The 18,670-nt window shown below is 51.7% G+C and overlaps 1 long non-coding RNA gene across 7 annotated transcripts; it reads right to left on the bottom strand.

Moving 5' to 3' along the window:
• Nucleotides 1-9,323: 9,323 nt before the first annotated feature.
• On the bottom strand, nucleotides 9,324-15,023 carry LOC128902901 (uncharacterized). 7 transcript variants are annotated; one of them, XR_008463908.1, is made up of 6 exons: nucleotides 14,879-15,023; nucleotides 14,180-14,238; nucleotides 13,195-13,429; nucleotides 12,440-12,571; nucleotides 11,187-11,279; nucleotides 9,324-10,385 (listed from the first exon to the last, which is right to left on the bottom strand). It is a non-coding gene; the product is annotated as an uncharacterized LOC128902901 (long non-coding RNA). The 7 variants fall into 7 exon arrangements; XR_008463911.1 differs by having other exon boundaries at nucleotides 11,198-11,276; XR_008463905.1 differs by having other exon boundaries at nucleotides 9,326-10,385; nucleotides 11,187-11,276.
• Between the last annotated feature and the right edge of the window lie 3,647 nt (nucleotides 15,024-18,670).

The following is an 18,670-nucleotide window of genomic DNA, read 5'->3' as shown; positions in this document are numbered from 1 at the left end:
ACCCGACCTACACCAGGGCCCTGCCGCAAGCCGTGAAGGCTCCAGGGACACGGCAGCACTCTGTGCACTGTGGGGGAAGGCGACAAGGTGCCCCACATCCTGAAAGAACCTTACGTCCCTGCTGCTTTCCTGAGAAATGCAAAAACTCCACCTAAGACTGCAGGCAGGATGCGGTCCCTCTGCATCTGAAAAAAACAATATGAAACACATGACCCGGATACAGAATGAGAGCTTAATTCCAAAGGTTTTGTTTCTACTTCATACCATCTAGAGTGCAAAGACAGCCTGCCAGTAAGAAGAATACCCACAAACATGAGGACCCACACAAAATGGACTTAATAACTTTTGAGATGCCAACTCCTCCGCTACTGCTGAACCGCCCTTCCCATATCGCTCCGCGCTTCCCAAAAACCACTAATGAAACAACTGTCCACACAACCTGCTGATGGCTACTCCTTCTGGAACGGCTGTACCACCTTTGCCTCAACAGTCTAGGGAGATCCACATATTAACAGTAGATTCTCATCGCTACTGCAGCTACCCCTGATGCTACGCCCCCAGGCAGGGCAGCTCCAAGCCAACACACACGCACAAACTGACGATACATGGAACGCTATGAACAACACGCCTCAAAGATGAGAGAAAATTCTCAGCAAGAAGGGTGACACCTGAACAGAAGTCATTATCGGGCAAGACGACCTGCAGGACTGTAACTGTGACTTGAGGGGGCTCTGTGGAAGCCCCAGAAAATGCGTAGATCATAGCCCATGACAAGAAACAGCTATCAAAACTGAGAAGATGTAGGCCCGGGAAGCCTGGCTTCAAAACCTAAGAACTTAAGGATGCAGGGCTGAAAACCCAGTCCCTGAAAATTGACTGCTAGAAAGCAGAACTGCTCGTGCAGCTGGGAACAAAACCGCAAGTGAGAACCGTTCAGAGTTTTCCATCACAGAAGACCGATCCACGCTTTAAGCTTGTAACTCAAGAAAATTAGCGCCTGAACACAGGCATTTGAGACTTCTACGGATGGTGCCCAAGGCGCATGCCATGCTCCTTGGGTGTTAAGAGGACACCGAGACTCAAAGGTTTAAGACACAGAAGACGCAACACAAACTACACAACAGACACAGGCTGGAACCGCCCTGCCCGGCACAACCTAGCATCGTGTCAAAGACTAACCCGCTCCCTTTAGCTGCCCAAAGGGGACCTGGACATCCCTCTGCCCTACGCTAACTTTAAAACCCCTCCCTGCAATTGTCAACCACATCCGCTTCCTCCAGGGCCTTCCCTAGCCCTGGCCCCTCCACTTAGCTTTCAGAGGGCCGGGGGTCCAAAGCCGCTGTCAACAAAAGAATGATGCATCAGCTACCTGGGACATTCTTGCAATCACCAGGTTCCTCTTCATCATCTGAAATAATAAATAAAACAAAAAACCAACCACGCTAAACAGTGCCAGCAAGAAGTATCACAGAGGTCAACACCGACCTCTTCCACAACTCCCCCTTCCTCAAAAGCGCAATGGCATTCTGCTCACCAGCACGTTGCAGAGTCTGACACTGTGACCATCGCAGCTCCTAGCACCTGAGATACCAAGAAATTAGCGTTAGGTACCAAAATTAGTGTTGCAGTTGTGAGCAATGACTGGCCCCATGATCCTCCTTGCTACTGCCCCGGCTCACCTCAAATGCTCATCCGATTCCAAAAGGTGGCTTGCAGAGCCCCTACAAAACCAAACAGTAAATTCTTAAACAAGTTGCCGTATACTACTTCACTATGAGACACTGACATGGCCCACATCTGCCTCACCTTTTGGCCCGCTCATCCCCATGCGGCTGTGCCCCTCTGAGCCTGCGTGCCGCACCTGACCAAAAAAGCCACCCAAACAGAAGGCACAAGCTGCGATACTGCCAAAAACCTCAGCCTGACTGCAATAATTCTTATAGCCCACTCCTTCACCTTGTCTGCTGGTCCACCTGGTCTCCATACTGTGGGGCTGCCGCCTTGAGGCTGGCACACCCCCTGTAAGGCAGAACCAAGGGACTTTTAGAACTTCACCCACAATACAACACCTGAAAGAGAACTGTGACTTCATCCCCACCCACCGCTACTCACCTTGCCCCACTCCTCCCCTGTGCCCATATCGAATATCGCCCATTGCTTCAAATTGAAAAAATAGGATACTGTAGTGTAGTCATAGAGCCACCGGGCACATCACCCCTCTCAGATCACGTGCCGACCCACCTTCTTACCGCGTGCCGCTCGTCTCTCCTACATTGCCCGATATAGCTTGTCCCTCATGCATCTGATAAAACAATATCAAACTAATAACCTGAATGCAGAGCGATACCTCTGTAATACCAAAAGTCTTGTTCCAATTTAGAGATACAATCTCAGCTCCAACTACAGCCTACCATTAAAAAACCCACTGAATTTAAGGCCCACACAAAGCAACCTTAACATCTTTGAAATGCGGTCTCCTTCAGTACTGCTGAACAGCCCCTCCCACAGAGCTCTGCTCTTCCCCATAAAACATTACTGTAAGTCACATCCATCCAATGTGCTGACGTCCACTCCAGTTGAGGCGACTGTACTGCCCTGGCCTCAGTCTAGGCAGATCCACACAGTAACCGTAGACTCTTACTGCTGTTCGGCCTACCCCTGACTCTACATCCCTGGGCAGGGCGGCTCCGAGCCAAACACACACACAAGCACAGACCAACACTACACAGAATACTACAAACAATGCGCCACAGAGATGAGAGAATGCTCTCCGCAAGAAGAATGACACCAGGACAGACGTCACCATCAGGCAAGAAGACCTGCAGGTCCATGATGGTGATGTGAAGAGGCTCTACGGAACTCCCTGAAACCAAGTGTAGAATGTCACAGTCCGTGATAAGAAGAGACTCTCCAAAATGAGAAGATGTGTGCGCAGGAAGCCTGGCTCCAAGACCTAAGAACGTAGCGACGCACCACAGAAATCCCAGAAGTCCCTGAAAATGGACTGCTTAGAGAGTAGAACTGGTCACGTAACCGGGAATAACTCTGCAAAAAAGGACCAACTGGAAACTTCCCAGACTCAAGAGCGATCCACCATTTAAGCTTGTAATGCAACAAGAAAAGCATTGCCCGGTTGATGCTCTGCCAATATGGACAGACATTTGAGACCCTGGGGGCTGCGACTGAGGTGCATGCTGTTGTCCTTCAGCACAAAGGGCAATAGGGACATGGAGAATCTGGGAAGGTCTAAGACACAGAAGACAGACCACACCAATGACACAACAACAGACACAGGCTGGAACCGCCCTGCCCAGCACAACCTAGCATCATGCCGAAGACTAACCTGCTCCCTTTACCTGCCCCAAGGAGACCGCTCCTGGAAATGCCTCTGCTCTACGCTGACTTTAAAATCCCTCCCTGCAATTGCCAACCTTGTCCCCTCCCTCCCCTGACCCCGCTCCAGCGCTGGTCCCTCAACTTATCTTTCGGAGAGCGGGGAGTCTGACTCCATCCTCAACAAGGAAAACCACAATCAGCCAACGGGATGAATCCTTCGGTCGTCAGGTTCTTCATCATCTACAAAAGAGTCCACACACAGCAGTGCAGTCAGTCAGCAATGCATCAGGCAACACAGACCCTTCCTCCAACAACCCGCTCCTCTGAAGGCTCTTGCCTTCTGCTCACTTGCACTGTGCAAACTCCAAAATCAGATGCTGCAGCTGTGTCTGAGCTGGCAGAGGCAGGACACATTAACAACCGCAAAACAACAGAAGAACTGCAAAGAATAAATGTACTTTTGTTATGTCGCCAACAGAGGAATCCCAAAAGCGGCACCGGGGCAAAGGCAAACAAGCAACACTGTACGTGCTGCAGAGCTCAGTCGATGCTAGCGGATTGCCAAGCACCCTGTTTTCACTGGTCTGTCGGGGATTGACGCAGGTAGAGTTTACCACTGTGCTTCGACCTTTCCCACGGCAGAGCAGGGGTCTCAAGCGTGTTCCTTAGGGTGCTTCTGAGTCTACAACAGGCCTCTTATAAGTCAACGGGTGTTCTACTTGTTAAGCACAGAAGACTGAACACCACTTAAGATACAAACGTTTTCCTACACCCCACCCTTAGAGTGACCTCTAAGTCACTTGAGCGTGTTTAGAACCCTCCTCACCAACATTCCGTTTTCACTGCCCCCCACAGGCTATCTTTGGTTGCGGCATCTAAGAGACTGAGACACAGAAAGTTATCATTGCACTTAAAGTAATCGCCAGCCCTGTGCACCTGCTCTCTACTACCCTGCTCACACCAAATGCTCGTCCGGTTCCATAGGCCGCCCACACGTACCTGAAAACCAAAGACAAGCACTCCACTGAGCTGCCACGTAGTATTCTGCTGCTATACACCGACCATACCTACAACGACCTCACCTGTTTGAATCCCTTATCGGCATGTAGCATCACCTCTCTGAGCCTAGGTGTAGCACCTACAAAAACCCAAGCAAAACAGTACATGCTGAGATACTGCCCAAATCTGTAGGTGCGTGCACCGATTCCCTTATCCCACCCCTTTACCTTGACACCTTGCTGGCCCATCCTCCGTCAGGTTGCCGCCTAGAGGCTTGTGCACCACCTGTAAAATCCACATCAAATGGGTTGCTTAAAGCTTGACCCACAATACAACACCTGAAAAAATACTTGCAACTTCAGCCCATCGCTTACCTTGCCCTAGTCAGCCCTGGCGGCCAAATCCAGCATCGCTTCGAGCTCCAAACTGAAAAAATATGTTACCATAACGCAGTCATAGATCCACACATCCCATCTTCACTTTAATACTGCCCACTGACCCCCTTTGTTACGATGCTCCCCTCTGCTCCCCTAGGTTGCTCTGCACAGCTTGTCCCTCATGCATCTGATAAAACTATATCAAACCAGTCAGCTGGATGCAGATCAATACCTTCAGAACACCAAAATTCTTCTTCCTATTTAGAAATACCACCTGGGCTGTAACTACAGCCTAACATTAAAAACCCCATTAACTTCAAGCCCCACACAAAACAGCCTTGACATCTTGGAGGTGCAGTCTGCTTCAGTACTGCTGAACAGCCTCTCCCACATAGCTCTGCTCATCCCAAAAAAAAAAAAACCTTAATTAAAGAGCTGCCCACACCACCCGCTGATGGCTACTTGATGGGAGTTGACTGTACCACCTTTGCCTCAACAGTATCGTTAGATCAATGTATTACCCATAGACTCTTGCTGCTCTTCCCCCTACCCCTGACTCTACGTGACCAGGCAGAGCAGCTCCAAGCCCAACACACACAAGCACAGACCAACACTACAAACAATGTGCCTCCAAAATGAGGGAAAACTCTCAGCAAGAAAAGTGACACTTATGGAAAAAAAAATCTCATCAAGAAGAACGCACCTAAATGGAAGTCACCCTTGGGGAAGAAGGCCTGCATGCCCCTGATGGTGACGTGAGGAGGCTCTAGGGAAGCCCCAGGAAATCGGTAAAACAACATGGGCCAAGACAAGCAGTGACTCTCAAAACGGAGACGACATATGTATCGGAAGCCTGGCTTCAAGACCTAAGAACATAATGATGCATCTCAGAAGTTTCCAAACGGCCCACTTCCACAACTGGGACTTCTTCCCTGCAAGACCAATCTACGCTTTGAGCATGTGACACAAGAAGAGCGGCAGATGATTGGTGCTATGCCCACAGATGCAGGCATTTGAAACCCTAGGGATGGCGCCTGAGGCACTATGCCGTGCTCCTGGAGCTTAAAAGATGACCTCAAGACCTGAGAAAGGTCTAAGACACAGAACACAGACCACACGAATGACATGACAACAGACACAGACTGGAACTGCCCTGCCCGGGATGTGCGAGCATCACACTGATCAGTAAGCCACATCCTTGACCTGGCCAAAGGGGACTGTGCTCCAGGACAGCCCTCGCTGCTACGCTAACTTCAATGGGCCCTTTTTGCAACTGTCAACCTCATCCCCTTGGCCCCTCTCGGGCGCCGGTCTCTCAACTTATCTTTCAGATGGCCGGGAGTCGGAATCCGTCCTTGATGCAATCCACAAAAAACAGCCATCTGATATCTTCCTGCAGTCACCAAGCTCCTCCTCTTCCTCTGCAACAGGAAAAAACCCCCATGAATCCCCAAAGCAACCACAGCACAAGCAATAAGCATCTTGAGAGGAGATGCCAACCTCCTCCACAACACCCTCAGCCTCCCAAACGCCGTGGCGTTCTGCTCGCCTGCTCCACACCAATTCTGGAGGCCAAAGCTGCAGCAACAACCATTCACGGCACCTAAGATACCAAGAAACACAACGTTACCATTGCATTTCTGTGAAATCACCAGTTCCGTGCTCCTCCTCGCGACTGTCTGGCTCACCTCAAATGTGAGACACTAGAACAGACCAGACCCCATCAACACCCAAACCCAACTGCAAAACCTGTCCAAGACAAAATCATGAACCCATCTCCCTTTCCCAGCCATCCCCCAGCGCCAAAACTTTAGAAACCCTTTCTCTTCTCTTGAGCCATCAGGAAAAAAACACCACTTCCTCCCAACAGCTCCTGCCCTCTGTTGGCTGGCTTGAACCCCCTGTATCAGTCGCTCCTCGGGAGCTGCTCTTCTGAGCCCTGCCCTGTGTTCAGTGGTCATCTCCTATCTTGTGTCTTCCTACAGACTCCGGGCTCTGCTACAGACCCACAAAGTCAGTGAAGCCCTGACCTGACCTACTAGGGCCCTGCTGCAAGCCGCAAAGGCTCTAGGGCCACTGTGATACTCTGCACACCATCGGGGAACACAGTGAGCTGTTGCATACCCTGAAAGGCAATATGCCTTACATCCCTGCTGCTTCCTCAAAGCGCTAAAATCCCATATATAAACACATATAAGACATTCACCCTAACTCCTACTCAATAATCTTATAACCGGCCCAATTAAGGGTAAAAAAAAAAAACTGCTTACAGCGTGTAGCACAAAACTAGAGAAAAACAGAATTCCATCTTCAATAAAGTCAGGAATTACAGTAAAACACACAGCACTGAGAATATAAAAAAGGAGAGACATACTATTAAACCACCTAGCCACACTGAACACTCATTGCAAAACCACTGATCTGAGAAAAAAAAACAAAACAAAAAGAATTAACATATGAGTCCATTTTCTACTATATATGGCATCAAGCCTTACATTGAAAAGCCTTACCTCTAATTTCTTATCCATACTAGTCTCAATGTTAAAACAGACCTGCCCAAACAGTTCAACAAGCTCCAAAGCCGCGCTTTACCAAAGAGACCACAGAGCTCCAACCCCAGAGGAGCCCAGCAGCAGAATGAGCTCCTGAGCCCAGGCTGGGGCTCATGTACCCCAGGCCCCGCCCACTGCCCTCAGGCCCCGCCCACCACCCTTCCCACAATCCCCTGGGAAAGGGCGGGGCCAACCCCCAGGAGACGTGAAGGCAGCCACAGGAGCAGCAGTTCCTTTTCTCCTGACTTAAATTCCCAGCAGGGAAAGCACCACCCCTTTTTATTTCCATTTGGGACTCGCTTCTGGTGATTCTCTCACACTTTTGTTTGATTTCTGTCGAGTTGTTGCTGTGGAGAAGAGAGTTCTGCAGCGGTCGCTTTATTTTTGTGATCTTCAGATATTTTTGTGGTTAAATGTTAATCGTGCTTTGTGGTTTTGTAAGAGTGCTGGAGGCATGTGATTTCCAGAAGACTGAAGAGCATTTACGGGCTCCTGGAGGACTAAAGTGCTATAGAGACGCGTGTCAGAGGACTGACGGGCTCTTGGATGACTAAAGTGCCATAGAGACGCACGTCAGAGGACTGAGGGGCTCCTGGAGGACTAAAGTGCCATAGAGATGCTCGTCGGAGGACTGGGGGGGCACTTCCGGGCTCCTGGAGGACTAGAGTGCCATAAAGACGCGCGTCGGAGGACTGAGGGGGCACTTCCGGGCTCCTGGAGGACTAAAGTGCCATAGAGACGCGCGTCGGAGGACTGAGGGGGCACTTCCGGGCTCCTGGAGGACTAAAGTGCCATAGAGACGCGCGTCGGAGGACTGAGGGGGCACTTCCGGGCTCCTGGAGGACTAGAGTGCCATAGAGACGCGCGTCGGAGGACTGAGGGGGCACTTCCGGGGTCCTGGAGGACTAAAGTGCCATAGAGACGCGCGTCGGAGGACTGAGGGGGCACTTCCGGGGTCCTGGAGGACTAAAGTGCCATAGAGACGCGCGTCGGAGGACTGAGGGGGCACTTCCGGGGTCCTGGAGGACTAAAGTGCCATAGAGACGCGCGTCGGAGGACTGAGGGGGCACTTCCGGGGTCCTGGAGGACTAAAGTGCCATAGAGACGCGCGTCGGAGGACTGAGGGAGCACTTCCGGGGTCCTGGAGGACTAAAGTGCCATAGAGACGCGCGTCGGAGGACTGAGGGAGCACTTCCGGGGTCCTGGACGACGGCGGGGCCATGGAGATGCACACCCGGAAAACTGCCGGGCACTGGCGGGGGCGCGGTAACGCGTAAGAGCCGATACTGGAGCGCCGACGGCCGCTCTCGAGGCCGGGCGGGCGGCACCGATCGCGCTCCAGGCGGCGGGGAGCTCGCCGGAGTCCCGGCGGTCCTGGTTCGCCCTGCGGCCGCGGCTTTGTCGCGACACGCGCCGGACTGGCCTCCGCGAAGCCGCGCACGCGCCGCTCCCCCCCCCCCCCGCAGGACCCGCCTTCAGCCGCCGGGCGGGAGCGCCCCCTCCCCTATTTTACACATTTATCTTCTTTAAATACATTTTTAAAGTATTTTTATGTTCAGGGATCTTTTATATGACGCAGAAACACAGAACCATGGAATCCTTAGAGACAGAGGTTTTTATTGTGAACTTATTTTACATACATAAATTAGTATTGTTTCTCAATATACGTATTTCTCGTACATAAATGAGAATCGTTCTCTAGTTCAATGCCTCACGCCCGTAGTTACAGGTTTTCACATTTTTTAACGCATCCCGAGAATTTTCCAACGTTTTGGGGCTGAGACCCTCACATAACCCCCCCCCATCCCCTGCTCACCTGCTCCTCCGCCGCATCGTCACTGCCCCGGTGACATGGGGGTGCCCCCAATGACGTCATCACCCCCAGATACACACAGACACCCTTCTATTCCCCCCCAAAAAAGGAACACAACGCCCAGACCCAGGGCTGGCCCCTTCCCCTCAGGGGGTCTCCGCCACCGGCTGCAAACCTGGGCTGGGGCGTCTCTGGAGCAGCCCATGACGCCAACAAGGCACCTGGAAAACAGAAATCCCCCGTTAGAGTTCAGCGTGCTGGGAAAGTCGCGCAGAAGAGAACAGAGGCATTCCCTCAGGCCGAGGGACAGGACAGGAGCTACAGGAGGATTCTGGGGAAACGCCTCAGCTCCAAACACAGCACAGCCTGCAAAAGCCAGCGCCGGCCCAACTCCTGAAGTCAGGATTAAGGCTAACCGATGCCATTTGGAACACGTTCTTAGTGTGACGGCAAACCCTCTGACCCGCGCTGAAAAACGCCTGGCCCCTTCCTCCCAGCGCAGCCGCCCGGAGATCCGTCACCCTGCGTGCGGGGCGGCAGGACCGGGCTGGGCCGTAACCAGAATCCACGCTGACGGAGCCACCGCCGCAGCTACGGCCCTGGTGCTGTGACCTGAAATAAAAGCCCTTGAAACCGAAGGTAGTTCAGAGAGGAGATAGTGCTTTATTAGACATCGGGTGCTAGGGGGAAAACCCACAGTCTAGCACACCTTACCAGGCATATTCACCCACTATTTATACACAAAATATTCTCATAATTCCACCTACCTAATCCATAACTCCACCTAGGCTTGCCTATTCATCAGGATGACCGAATAGGCTTTTTGCACACGTGTATCAAATTTTGCTGTGGCGGCAAAACACTTCTGCACAAGCGTGAGTTTCCCTGTGGTCGTTTGGGTAAGGAGGCCCTTCCTCACGTTATCCTTTTAAGGTGTTGAGTCATCTCAGGACACTAAATGTTTGCTGTAAGTTTGCCAACTTCTTGAAGATAATAAGGATGTTCTTTGAAGCAGCCCTAACTCCATCCTAATTGGTATAAGAGTACATACTTGACATATAGAAGAACCTTGAAGTGATTAACTACTTCTGGTTGTCTCCTCACTATCACTATCTGTAACATCAGCTCAGTGACTAACTATTTTTACACAGTAATGAAGTCGGTAATTAGCTATTTTCTCACACAATAAGGGTTAGTAAGAAACAACTATTTCAGAAACAAAGCAGAGGCCTGTCTTTGGTAACGGCGCTGCTGCCGCCGGTCACCTCGTTCACAGGGTCGATGCAGCCGAGACAGAGGGGTCAAACCCTGAAGAGCGAAGGGAGCAATAAAGAACAAAGCCTGGTCATTCGCTCCGTGCTGAAAACGTGTGCCTACATTTACATACGCTCATTAAAAATACTCTTAGTATTTGACTTTCTTGCGGCACTAGTTCAACTTGCACGGCTGTGAACTGATACCATTAAACTACCCTTCTCCAAAACACACAGTTATCATTTGACCGCAGGTTTTTTTGGGTGTTACACAAGGAGGAGGGACGTCTGGCCAGCGGCACTGCTCGACAGAGATGCTACCGGGCTGCCAGGGAAACGCGCCGCTGAAAGCCAGACAGAAATAGAAGCACCTCAGAGCACTCTGTCATAATAGCGGGGGAAACCCGGTAACATTCAGTCACCTCTTTTTAAACCTTTAGAACCGACACCTAACCGCTTCACTCCGCCCCATAAATTGTATGCTATAGCTATTGGGCAGTTGCGCTTTAAACAATGCGAGTCAGTGGGTAAATTATACAACGTTACCTTTTTTTGTTTTTTAAGTTTAATTTTGCATAGAAAAATCAGCAACATAAAACCCCCAAATGGTTTTACTTTTGAGGGTCGTGGGGGAAATCAAATCCCCGGTGCCACAATCCATCAGGCTACCAAAAAGCACCATCAGATGGGCAAATGCTTTTGGCCGCACGACATGCTCCGGAACAGACCTTGTGTTATTTTTAGTGTTTTCTTAAAATATTTCATTCAAAAGCTATAGAAGTAGAGCTGACAAAGCCTTCCTGTTAACTTCAAAGGCCACGCTTAGGAAAAAAGCAGACACACATCGCAGACATACCTCATACTCACAGAGCACTCCGGATCCTTTCCGTCTGTCCTGCACTGTCACGGCACAACACCACATGGAGAAACGCTGGCAGTTGACATTCTGCTGAGAGAGAGGGGAGGAAAAAAAAAAAAAAAAAAGCTTTGAGCACAAAGCTGGGTAGGAATGTAAAGCTTCCTTCTTTCGCGAAGGTTTGCAAAGGCTACAGCTGAGTGGAGGAAAACATATTCGGCACCATCTCTGGCACAGCTGTTGATACAGGTTACTAGACCTTTGCATTTTTTTGACAACCCTGACTTTTTTGACTCACTGGCAGATTTAGTTGCACTAGAGCCACTTTCCCAGGTAGCCTGGGGCTCTTAAGTCGCTTTCCCGGCGACTTCATCCTCAAAAACACCTTATTTCACTCTCTCAGGGCTGGGAAAAAAACATCAAACCTCCAGCGACTGCTCCCACACCAAAGGTGCCAGGAGGCAAAGCCGTGGCTTGTCCTCGCTGTCCCTTGGCAGCGCTTTCATCGCCCCAAAAACCTTGGGGCTCCACGCTTTCCTGGGCAATTCACACACCCCACACACACAAAAAAAAAAAAAGATTTTTTTTTTTTCTCCCTGCACAGGGAATAATTTTTCCTTTCTGTCCGCTCTCAGGCAACTCCCCAGGCTGCCAGAAAAAACACGCCACTGAAAGCCAGACAGAAATGCAGAATTCAGGGGATAACAAATACCTAACTGCTTCAGTACGCCTTATAAAACATACGCCACAGCTATTCGGCAGCAGCAGTTTAAACAACACAAGTCAGTTCTAAGTTACACAACTCTAGCTTTTTTTTTTTTTAAAGTTTCATTTAGCATAGAAAAATCAGCAAGATAAGAGATCCCCCCGAAATGGCTTTATTCTCAAGGGTGGGGGGGAAAATCAAATCCCCAGTGCCGCAATCCGTCAGGCTACCAAAAAGCGCCGGCAGATGGGCAAATGCTTTTGGCTGTACTGAACACGCGGAGAAACAGGGTTTTATGAGGTCTCAACTGTAACAACCGAGAACACAAACGCCGGCAAAGAAGTGCAAAGAGAGCGCAAGGTCTCGGTGCTTGTGACTCCTGCTGCCCAGCGCTTCATCTCCGAGGACCCGCTCTGACGGGAACTTCATAAAAAGGCAACTGCTTTGAGCGAGAAACGTTTCCGTTTCCAAAAATCTCTTTCCAACCGATGTCAAAATGACACACCGTAGGTTATGGACAAAGGACATGGTGGAAGCAACAACTCACCAAAGCTACATCAGGACTCGCCGTCACTAGTTACGATGCTGCTGGCGCTTCGTGGGAACGCCTGGAAAACGTGCAGAAGCGAGATGCCACTTTGTCCCAGTTTGTCCACGTCTCTCCTTTGACCTCGATCGCCTTTAGGACAGATGCCAGTATCTCAGTAAGGTTTCTCGACTCCCGCTATAAGATATCCTAAAGACTTATTGATGAAAAAGCATAAAGCTTTTATCGTGAACACAGAGTCTGCTTCTCCCGAACATCTGAACTCTTACGAACAGTTTCTTCCCCCTTTTAGTACACAGGTTTTTTTCACGGCATCACTTAATAGTACACACACAGAAAGAGAAGACTGTGCTTTCAGGAAGAGAAAATAAACGCAGGGAAGTAAGCCTTGCATGGGTGTAACATGCTCCAGAATGGACCTTATACTCTTTTTAGTGTTTTCTTAAACTATTTCGTACAAAAACCATAGAAGGAGAGCCGACAAAGCCTTCACATTAACTTCAAAGTCCACACTACAAGGACCTTATGGTCCTTCCCGGTATCGCCAGCAAGCACTTTTACACAGGCGAGTCACTTCATAGCTCGTCTAAAATTATCCAAACGAAAGCTGCAGCCACGAAAGAGGAGTGACAAAGGAAAGGAGAGATCAGGCAGCAAGAGAGCTCGGCAGGCTGCCACCTGAGGTCAACAGTGCACTGTTTTTGAAAGCACACGCACCCCCACCCCAGAAAACAGACAGACAAAAACCCCAGGACCTTGTGTCTTTTCTGGCTGCCGGAGCTCTTCCCTGTCTCAGTGTATCATCTCGTCAGAGCACCAAGCACAGGCGATCTGCATCCCGAGGACATTTGCACGTGACGAAAACATGTTCAGAAATAGCCCGGATCTCTAAGAGCGGTGTCATTTTTCTGGGGTTCAAAAATCATAACTCAGTTTTAGTCACTGGCACGGTCAGGAGGAAACTAATGAACTTTTAAACGTAGCCTCTTCCTGGGGACACAAAAAAACATGTTAGAGACTGAAAAAAAAAAAAAAATCAAGGATGATTCAAGAGCTCCCACCCATGAGGGAGCTGTGGGGACATTAGCAAAAGGGAAGACTGACAGCAGCAACATCCAGTGAAGTTTGGCTTTCATTCTGACCGCGTACTTAAGAGACCCTCCGAGTCTACACCTCAGTCCTAGGAAGGACCAGTCCTCTTCTGGAACAACAAACTTTTTTTTTGCTTAAAAGTCATAGACTGAAGGCTCCAAGGAACAATGTGGACTGAGCCACAGAAAAACACACCCTCCACAATCAAGCAATAATAATAATAAAAAAGAATAAAAATCAAGCAACGCATCAGCTTCCATCACGTTTCAGTTGGTACGTTTCTACTGGCACCTTGGTGCTCAAACATGAACTAGACTGACACCACAGACTAGCCCAAATTGAGTTACGCATAGGCAAAGAAAAGGCTATTTCCCACTTTCCCCTGGAACCAGTAGGAACACACAGAAGTGAAACACTTGACCCTAATGAAGGTAACAGGCAGCTCTTAATTTATCTTAGCTGAAAGTTCAGCCTTTGACCCCAAAGGAAACCATTCCTAACTACCAAAGAACCTGCTCAGGGAGGAGGCACGCTCTGTTCACTGCATCTCCTCGTCAGCTTCTCTGTGGCTTTGACAAGGAGTATCTGTAGCGCCCCTGAACTCACAAGTGTGTCTCCCCACTCCCCCAGACCCAGGCGTGCCATTACCTGAGCCACGAGCGGAATCAGTCGTGCAGAATTCTCTTGCCGTGCGGCAGAAGGTGACCCTAAGAAAAGAGGAGGTGAGAAATGAGCCTGTTTGTCACACCCAGCCAAGTGGGACAAGCCCGGGGACCCCCACCCCACCTCTTCCCCTCAGGAGTGGGACCAGGACAGACCCTCCACACGGAGACGGGGGGCCCGGTGGGGATTTCATCTCGAGCCCTCTTCCTGAGCACAAAGCCACACAACCGCCTCTCTCAGACCCAAAACCAGCCGCATGCGTCCCTTTGCCAGCCGGAGACCCGCTCTCTGTGTCAGGCCCCAAACCAGCGTCCTCCCCCCTCTGCTTCCTCCCCCCTCTGCAGCCCCCCGGGCGACGCTGAGGGACCGCAGCCAGCCCACAGCCCGACACCTCCAGGACCCACGGGCACTTTGTGGGGAGCACTGGGGAACTGCGGAGGGCGGCACCAGCACGTCCCGGGCGCTGCTTTCTTACCGCCCTGCCTGGCTTTATTTCTCCGGCATCGCCGGCACCGCACCCCAAACTCCGCAGGCGAAAGGGACCCCGCGGGGACCCGGTCCCAGCCACCCCCCTCCGATCCAACAATGGCCCCCCTTAGGCCTCTGGTTCCCCCAGCCCCACTCAGGGCCCTCCCGCCCGCCGCCATCGCCCGTCCGGACCCGCTCAGGCCCCCCGCCGCTCACCTTGGCGCGGTCCAGCTGCCTCACGACGTGCTCGCGGCGGCACCGCGGGCCCGGCCCGACCGAGCACCCGCCCGCTGGGCCCAGCTTTCCGCCCTTTTCCCTGATTCCGAGCCGGCCGCCATTTTCCGCCCGGCCCCCTCCGCTTCCGGAGCGGCCCGGCCCGCCCACGGCGCGCGCCCATTAGCCACGGCCCCGCCGCCCGCCTCCCCCCCTTATTTGGAGCAGCCCGCTCCATTGGCCCGTCGTCGCCGTCAATCCCTGCCGCGCCCCACCCCCGGCGAGGTGATCCGACCACTGGGAGCGCGGTGCGGCGATCTGACCAATGGAAGCGCGGCGCCCGCGCTCTGATTGGCCTATTCTCTCGCCCATCCGCCCGGAAGCGGTTGCCATGGTGAAGACGCCCCGGCGGGGGCGGGGGCCCGTCGCCGTGGCAACGGGGCCGTGCGGCTGGGCCCGCCGGCGGGGAATTCACCCAAACCCGGCTTTTTCTCCCTAAAAACCCGCTGCGCTCCCTGGGGTCCGGCACTTCGAAGGCGAGCCGGGCTCCCGCAGCTCGAGGGTGGCACCCGCCGGTGCGGCTGCGTGTGGGCAGCAGCCGCGCGTCGGCGCGGGAGGCGGTGCCGGGGAGGGCTGGAGGCGGCATGTTTAGTACGTTTGGGGAGGTTACCTGATTAGCACGCTTATTATTCAGAAAGGGGTGTGTATTTCAGCATTATAATTACCCAAGGTTAGTCTGGGATACACTCTTGGCACGAATTTGATCCAGAGGTTACATTTTGCTGTCTTACATCCAAGTCAGCAAATGCAAAAGGACGTGTGAGATACATTGGGTTGTTTCACATCCCATTCAAGGCCGAGTATGTTCCTTGACGCCTCAAGCACATCCCAACTGAAACTTCTTGATAAACTCTTGACTTTGTTCTTCTGGCATCAGTCCGGGTCCCAGCGTGTAGCACTTGGTGCTGGCTCTGTGCTCCCGGCCCTGCCCTGGTGGGGTGGCAAACACCACGCTCACGGCAGTAGCCCAGCTCAGCAGCCCCTGGCCCGCAGCTGCAGCCCACGGGATGCGGGCATCGTGGCCATCAGCCCTGGTCATCCCCAGGCCCTCGTCCCCACAGCTCCATCCCGCAGAGAACACGGGCCATTGTCACCAGCCCCCCTGGAGACAGCAGAGCTGTGCTCTAGCCCTGAGGGCAGCCGGGCAAAGGCCAAAGGGAGGTGCACCGGGAAGGAAAGGGGATGGGAACAAGGGGAGAGGTTTGGAGTGCAATGGTGAGGGGTGGGAAAACATCAGCAAGTGACGAGGACAACACAGGACTCTGTTAAAAATGTGCCTTCTTCCATCACTGAAGCCTGATTTATGCATGTGTGAGGAAGTGTCTTTTCTATACATATATTTACCTTTTTTACCTTGTAGTTAAGATCCTTCCTGACACTGTCTATTCCTATTCCCTGTTCACTTAGTTCTTTTACCACAAAGTGATAAGCCCCTGTGATAGCTTAACCGGGTAGCTTTTCTCTGCTCATTTTCTTTTCTTTATTGGTGTTGCTCCAGCTCCCTGATGAAGATCTTCAAAAACAATATGTGTTGAGTATTTTCAAAACAGGAACTATCACTCTATAGCTTGCTACTTTCCCCTAGTGCCACTGCTGCTCTCTGTTAGGAAAACGACTGATTTTACTTGCTGAAAGTGACCGATTTACTTCTATTAACCCGCTTGCATATCATATGCAAATACATACACCACAGACCTGAGTGGAACTTAAACCTGTTCCACCCAAGCATTGCCCCACAAGAAGCAGGGCTGTCTTAATACCCTAACTTAGCCCTACAAAGAATCTTTTCTTCTTCTTTCATCTGCCTTTAGTTCCCCCAGGCCCTCGTTATGAAGGTTTCGATCAATTGCTGTTAACATATATTTGAATTCAAATATTTGTGCTATTCATGGAGAAAAGCTCGTTCTGCTGACTGCTTGGCTGTGTCAGGGCTCTGTGAATCAAACCGAATAAAAGACTTGACCAGGTATTATGCACAGCCGCAGGTCATATAGAGGAGCTCACCGGAGCAGGGACCACATGCCGTACGCAGAGCAGATCATGTCCAGGGCTCCAGCAGACAGAAGGAAAGATTCTGCCAGGGCAGGGCCTGATCCGACTTTAGAAGCCTTTAAGGGCATCATCTAAGTGGGAGGCAGAGAGAGGTAGATAAGTGTATCCAAGTAAGATGATTCTTGTGATCCAGAGAGTGAAGCGCAGGCTGCATGCAGACACATTACCCATTCATTCTGAATGTTTGATTTTTGTCCTCTTTCCTGAGGACTGTAGATAAATTTGGTGTTGTACTTAACTCCCATTACCCACCTCAGTGGGGGTATGTAAAAGACAGGCAGAGGTGGTGCTGAGGGACATGGTTTAGTGGTGGACTTGGCAGCGTTAGGTTGATGGTTGGATTCGATGATCTGAAAGGTCCTTCCAATCTGGACAATTCCATGATTCTGTGATATCTCAGTGATGGGACCCCCGCTCTCCCACGCTTCACTGTCACCACAGCTCCTTGTTCCCCTCCACTCCCTGGATCTAGAGGGTGGGGAGGATGGAGGAGGCAGGGGACTGGTCTGTAGAGCGCAGATAGGCCTCTGTGCTCCCACAGACACCAGACAGAGCGCTGCTTCATCAGACCCAGTGGCGTTTCTTACCTTCTCATGCTATGTGACAGAGATCTTTCATCTCTTCTCAGGCTCTTTGCTGTGCCTGAGCGACGCATTACCCTCGAGCCTGCTGATGTTATACTTTGGCCATTTTTCTGGCCAATGTAATGCAGGCAGAGGTTCCGCCTGCCCACCTTTCTGCCCTGCAGTTGCACAGGTCTCTCGATTCTCCTTGGGCTGTTCTTCCAGTATCGGCGCTTTGTAACTCGCCCTCCTGGCTTCTTCAGCCTCCCCTGTCACATGCTACTTTTCCCACTGCAGAAGCCACCTTTCAACGCTGTGAAGCCTTTGAAGCCACCTTTCAACGCTGTGAAGCCTTTCTTCTGTGTACGATTCCCTCACAGCTCCGAAAGTCGCGTTGGAGCAAAAGGGGGCAGTCGCGCACTGCGGTCCGTCCGTGCGGGCGCTGTCAGCCGGGCAAACGCTCTCTCTGGAGTGAAAAGCTCCGACCAGCAATCGGTCACCAGCGGGTGGTTAATTCTCTGGTTTGCAACTGACTGCCTGTGTTAAGCATCCTTCTGGAGAAATGGATGGCAAAGACACGCTCCTCAGGTGCGTGTCCTTCCTTAGAGCTGCTTTAAACTGTCTCCTCCTCAGAGAGAGACAAGCTTTTCCATCAATGGCTAAGACACCGTCAGTCCGTCTGTCTCATCCTCCTCTGCTGCTCTTTCTGCCTCCTGCTGCCCACGGATGGCCAGGGACAGTGCAATGAACTCCAACGGGGAACTTAAAATTAACTTGGCAATGAAGGCCGGGGGGGACATGCTATTTTCAACCTAACTCATTGCCTGGTCCCACAACCAGTTTAATGCCGCAAGTGTGGGAGCAAACGGCAGGAGTGTGCCACCACTGCCTGCCATGGCACGTCGGCAATGTGAAGCTACCACTGCTGACAGACAGGGCACATCGGTGCGGTGAAGCACTGCCTGCGCTCTTCCCTCAAAGCCTTTGTGCCAGGGCCACCAAGGATGGGCCCGGGCTGGTCCTGCTGTGCTTTCACCTCTCCTGGGCAGCACAAGGTTTCCCTGAGACCCCTGGGCCCAGCCCATCGCCGAGAGCTCTGCTGGCCTTTCCCTCCTGTCTC

The sequence above is a fragment of the Rissa tridactyla genome, chromosome Z (genome assembly GCF_028500815.1).
Source record: "Rissa tridactyla isolate bRisTri1 chromosome Z, bRisTri1.patW.cur.20221130, whole genome shotgun sequence".
NCBI classification, from domain to species: domain Eukaryota; kingdom Metazoa; phylum Chordata; class Aves; order Charadriiformes; family Laridae; genus Rissa; species Rissa tridactyla.
The sequence above is the reverse complement of the archived record's forward strand: the minus strand, read 5'-3'. Positions and strand labels throughout refer to the sequence as shown.